The 6,000-nt window shown below is 48.9% G+C and overlaps 1 long non-coding RNA gene across 1 annotated transcript in view; it reads right to left on the bottom strand.

The window, feature by feature from the left end:
* Positions 1 to 335: 335 nt before the first annotated feature.
* Positions 336 to 6,000, bottom strand: part of LOC101904759 (uncharacterized) — an 85,196-nt gene continuing 79,531 nt past the window's right edge. The window contains exon 4 of the long non-coding RNA XR_009496529.1: positions 336 to 2,045. This is a non-coding gene — a long non-coding RNA (uncharacterized lncRNA). The remainder of the gene's footprint in view (positions 2,046 to 6,000) is intronic.

Below are 6,000 nucleotides of genomic sequence, written 5' to 3'. Positions count from 1 at the left end.
CCAATCCTGAAAGCATCCAGTGGTTTGGGTTTTCCAACCAGCCTCCTGTGAGTCTGGACACGTGGGCCTGGTGGCCTGCATGTGGGCCCTGGGCCCTTGAGGACCTGGCCAGGCAAGCAGCTCCATAGCCACAGGGTCTAGGGACCTTTCGGCAGGAACGCCTCTGAGCCTCTCTCCCAGCCTCTTGGATCAGGTGGCCTCAGCTTCCACTTGAGAGGTTTCCTTTCCCTGCTCTAGTTTCTCCATCTGCTGATAAACCTTGTTGCTTTCTCGTTGGAATGATGTGTTTTTCTAAGCCAGAGCCCATTCATGGATAAAATAATATGAACAACAAATTTAGAGTCCTGTTTTATTTCTCAGTAGATGTGGAGTGAGGGGACAGCTCAATGATAAAATGTACATGGTGATTTCACAGTTATTACTGCTTTATGAGATTTCACAGCCAAATAATCACTTCCCCAATAAAGGATCAAATTCCAGAATATTGCTCTTATCTGTGGAGTCTAATGCCTTCTGATTGAAATAATAACCTGAAACAACACTGGGATTTCAGTAGGCTCCACTTAAAGGAGTTTATGGCTTGGGAGAACCAACATCTCAGAGATTCAAGCTGATTTCAAATCCCATGATCTGTCTACAATGTGGGCTCCTCACCGAGACTTCCTCTTAAAAATGGACCAATTCACCTGGCAATGGGCTTCACCTCCTGCACCTCCCAGTGGGGGCTCAGCCTTGGGTGGGGTACCAGGGTGGGGAGCAAGACACTGTCTTCTCACCTCCCCAGACTCCTTCATGTGGCTTCCCACTGGGCTCTGGGCTGACATTCGGCACCAGCTGGGGGCTTAGATGTTTTCTTGTTGGAGAAAAAGAGCCAGACTGGGGGATCTCTGGGCTACCTTCCAGCTCGGGGAGACCAGCAATCTAAGAAACGAGATGGCTTCTCTCATGGGAGACGAGTCCAGCTGGAGCACCTGCTCCACCGAGTCTCGTGGGTAGGACTCAGAGCTCAGGCTGGGGGAGGGTCCCCACCAGCTGCCTGTCTGGGCTGTGCTCTTGGGCCAAACATTGTGAGCATTCAGCCCCTGAGACAGAGGGGTCCACTTTGAAGGGCAGCGCAAGCTGGTCCCGGGCACATTCGTGTGCTCCGCTTGTTGACCTGAGTCTGCTTCTCTGAGAATGCATTGCTGAGCTTGCTGGCAGGAGGGAACGCAGCCTCCACACTGCCACCCAGACAGGCTGGTGCCAGGTGCCTGGAGGCTGTGCCCAGAGGCACCTTCTTTCACAGGAAGAGTGTCCTCAGATGCTGTACATCTTGGAGGCCAATCCCGGAAACAAAGCTGTAGGTGGGTGGGGCCCCATGACCAGGGGCCAATACTGGGGAGCTGGAGACCCCCAGAGGCCCACGGGGGCTTGTTCCCACTCTAGCCCTTTCTGGGTGCTTGTCACAGGGAACTAAGATGCAGGACAGCAGTTTGGGGCCCGCTGCAAGGAGGGGTCCACCACATAATCCAGCCGTGGGACAGGGCCTTCCGTCGGCACAGGTTTGGCCAAAGTCTTGGAGTCCCTCGTCACTGCCCCAAACCCCCCGGAGCCCCTTTTGCCCAGCAGTGTAAAGGCGGAAGCCTTGAGGCCCTTATGTGAGGCTCCCTGCCTCTGGTCCGGATGTTACTCCCATTTTCTGTTCATTCTCTGCGCCGGAAGCAGTCATCCAATGGTTCATTTTGAGAGACAACTATGGCCCAGACAGTGGTCCTTTGTATCTGCCCAGGTTCTCCATCTGTCAGGCCTCCCAGCCACCCATCTCCTCTCAAAGTGGCCATCTCACACGGCCTTCACGGCTTAAGCCAACTGCCTCCAGGTCAAGTGACCCGACCCTCGGTGGCAGGAGCCCTTGTTCTGAGTGCAGAGCCCCTGTCTCTGACATCCCTGCTTCTTTGATATGGGGATCTCTCCAACTTGCTGTGTAGTGGTTGATGTCTTCATCCAATAACATTTGTAGACAGTGAGCCTGTCTTGGCAGAATCGATGTCTAATTATCCTGTTTGCTGAATGAAAGCAATAAAGAGGAATTATTCACTGGCTGGATGGGAAGGATGAAATCAAATTATCTGCAAGCTCCTTTCAAGGTTCGAGTTCAAACTTCTTTCAGATTTTAAGAACCTTGGAGTTAACCTCAAACCATGCGTTTCCCAAAGCACTTTCTAGAGTTCACTACATCAGGAATTCTTAGACTGTCTGAGAAGTCCTACGGACAAGAATCCCATGTTTTTGTTAAGTTAGACATTGCCCAAACTTGTTACAGCACAAGACTTCTTTCAAGTAATAACCACTAACATCCAAAATAAAGTGATGCAAGGCATGGGATATGAAAATCCATCCTAAACTGTGGAAGACCTCCATTTTAAAAACAAGAATTTTTATTCATTGCAACCCAGAGGAATTAGCTCTTGAGAGCTGAGGGAAGAACCATTCCTGGACAAGACCACAGCAGCCCCCACCTCCAAGGTGCTGGAGTAGAGTGGACAGCAGCAAAGCCCACCCCCTTACCCTCCTCTACTTCTCTTCTCCATCCTTTTGGAACTGGGGGTCTTTTAAAGAGAGATCAGGAAACTAGGAGCCACATTAAAGAAATAAATTTACATTGTAACCCAGTATACACCTATATGCACCTATAAGTGTGCATAGGCATATAAATAACTAAATTAGAAGTTTCACTAAACAATACTTAACCTTGCTATGTGTAATATTGTCTGATATTTTCTATCTATTCTCTTTCATTAAAAAAAAACATAGGCTATGATCTACTAAATAGATTTCATGAATCTCTAATAGGTCACAACGTGTAATGCAAAAAGCACAGGACTGGACTGATCTTTTAAAGAATTAAAGTTCCTGAAAGTTATGAAATCTGCCACAATAGAGACTGGCCACTGGCTAAGAGCAGGGACTGGAGAAAATGAAGATCATTTCATGAGAAAGCCCAGGCGAGTCAGATTGCCTTATCAGCTGGTTGTATTAGAAGGTGGTGAAGCAGGTTGTGTAAACTCTGAAGGCCAGCTGAGCCCATGGGGGTGACCTCCATCTCAGAGCAGGCCTGTGTGTCTGGAACCAGGAGCAGTGGGTCGTGGGAAGTGAAGGACATGGACTCCTTCTCAGCAGGCAGCTCCTTCTCATTCCCACTGCTCTCCTGGAAAGAAAGGTGAGCCTGTCCTCAGGAGACCCTTTGATGTGTCAAAACAACCTGGAGGAACTTCCCTATGGTCCAGTGGTTAAGACTCTGCACTGCCAATGCAGGTGGTACAGTTTCGCTCCCTGGTCTGAGAACTAAGAACCTGGAAACTGGAATATTCATGTGAAAGATCTGTTTGTTTGTTTTTTAGTGTCAGCAAATAATATTTTAAAATATGTAAAGCACTGTGAAGGCAGCTTAATAGATCAAAGTCCATCTCCAGACATAACTGACCCATGGGCCGCCTGTTTGCAAGGTTGCAAAGCTGATGATGGGTGACAGAGAGCAGACTTAGAGGGAAGGGAAAGGAGGCTACGGGTCCTGCAGATCAACTAGGGCCTGAACTAAGGTAGAGGCAGTGGAACCACAGACCCCAGAGCCACGTGGGAGGGCCAGTCAACAGGTGTTAAGCATCTATTAGGTGCTGGCATGCAGGTGGCAAGGCTAAGCAGCAGTAGAGTGATGGGCCAGGAAAGGAGAAGGAAGGAGCTTAAGTGCTGGTTAGCACCCTGCAGAGCAGCCGCAGGGCACACAGCTGAAGGACAAGGCCCCCTCCCCACCCCCCGCCCCGAGCTAGTGAGATGTCCCAGTGACTCCTCCGGGTTGGGGTGGAAGACAGATGTCTAAAGCCATGCTGTTCAGGATTTCTGCCAAAGAGAAGAGAAATAGCTTGGGATTTTGTGTCCGCAAACATTCCTGAGCCCTTGTCAGGAGTCAGACACAGGACATTTCAAAGAAGGATTGTCTTGCCTGTAAAGAACTTACTGTTTACCATGCAGCTGTCTGCCAGCATAATAAACTTTCTTCCCAGAATTCTAGAAAATTCCTAAGAAAGCAGAGAGGATGAATAAGTCAGGCAGCAAGCAAGATGGAGAAGGGAAAAGGAGCTCACATTTACTGAGTAACTACCATGTTCCAGTATAGATCAGGAAACCCATTTCTCAAATCAAGAGGAAACGTGACTGAGTGGGTAGCAAGCAAGGGTGTCTCTCCCTCCTGTAACTCAAGGGTAGGCTATCCAGGGCCTGTGTGGCTGCTCCATGAAGTCACGAGGGGTCCAGTCTCTTCTCTGCATCTCTCTTCCACCATCCTCTTAGTGATAAGATAGCTGCCACACATCTAGCCATCACATTTGCTTTCCACTTCGGAAGATGGTAAAATCCCCTCATTCTCCATCTTTTTCATCTGGAGTGAAAGCCCACCCCTAAGTAGATTTCCACTTACATCTTATTGGCCACAGGAGTGTCACATGGCCACCTCTGATAGGAAGATGTCTAGAAAAACTTGCTTTAACTTCCCAGGCTCTAGAGAAGGACACAGAAAAACAAACAAAACGCAGTGGGGAGCTGGGAAGAGTGTTAGTGTGGCCAGTCCACAGTGTCTTCAGAGTCTGTTGCTGAGTTAAGCTGTACTTCATCTTGTGTGTTCTGGAGAGTGGTGATAGCCAGTACTGTGAATGCTTACAGCCCCTGTGAAATGCACTGCAGGAAGACAAGACTGGAGGCCAGAGAGAGGGCTCCAGGGAGCCCTACTCTCCTCCAGGGAGGTGACTCTCAGTGCAGCCTGAGGCGCGTGGTCTGGGTGGAACAAGTTAGAGAAGCACGAGCAACAGGACTTGCTGAGGCTGGGGGTGGGGTCAGGGGGTGAAGACATCAGCAGGACCCCTAGATTTCTGGGCTGGGAAACTTCAAGAATGGTGTCAACACTGACCACGCTCATGACTGAGGGACACAGCTGCCAAGGGACAGGACGCTGTCAGTGAGGCTGGAAGTTGGAAACCAAGGACTCCGTTCTCTCTCTGATGGTACTACGGGTGGGTGCTGCCTGGTCTTGCCCGTAATCTTTGGTTTATAGATGCGTTGCTCCAGTCTCTGTGTCCATGGTCACATGGCCCTGTGTGTGTGTGTGTGTGTTACATGTGTATATGTGTATGTGTGTGTGCATGTATGCATATGTGCATGTGTGTGTGTGTGTGCACATGTGTGTTTTCTTCTCTTCTATTGTGGACGCCTGTCCTATTGAATTAAGGTCCCACCTGACTCCATGGTGACTTTTTCTTAACCTACTACATCTGCAAAGATCCTATTTTCAAACAAGGTCACATTCTGAGGTTCATGAAGGGAAGGACATGAATTTTAATGGAGGGACATTATCCAACCCAGTGCATTTATACTCGGTTTTTATCTCATGCATCTTTAATTTATATTTTTGTACCTAATGTATCACTAAAGTAGGACTGAATATATACATATTTCAATGTTGAACTAGATTGGAGGTTGGGAGACTGCTGGTTCCTATCCCAGTTGTCCATATGAAGACACTAGCAGGTCTCTTGGAGAAGGAAATGGCAACCCACTCCAGTATTCTTGCCTGAAGAATTCCGTGGACAGATGAGACTGGTGGGCTGCTGTCCATAGGGTCGTACAGAGTTGGACACGACTGAAGCAACTTAGCAGCAGCAGTGAGTCTCTAGGATGAGACCATGATGGTTCGGCTGTACGTGGGCTGAAGTGGGGGTGAACTGGGTGCTCCCAGGGGCCCTTGGTGGAGACAAACACAAAGCTCCCCTTCTTCCCATGGTTCTAGCAGCCACATCTCTGCAGACCGACCGCAAAAACAAGGAATCTCTTGGGCATCGAAGTGCTGCTTGGTATTTTGCTAAATGCTAGGAAGGCATCATCTGCCTGATGCATCTGTTGATTTGCTCTGTTATTTGAAAGCAAACAAGAAAAATAAAACAAAACTCAGAAAGCCTTCTTGTGATGGACATC

The sequence above is a fragment of the Bos taurus genome, chromosome 11, assembly GCF_002263795.3.
Source record: "Bos taurus isolate L1 Dominette 01449 registration number 42190680 breed Hereford chromosome 11, ARS-UCD2.0, whole genome shotgun sequence".
NCBI classification, from domain to species: domain Eukaryota; kingdom Metazoa; phylum Chordata; class Mammalia; order Artiodactyla; family Bovidae; genus Bos; species Bos taurus.
The sequence above is the reverse complement of the archived record's forward strand: the minus strand, read 5'-3'. Positions and strand labels throughout refer to the sequence as shown.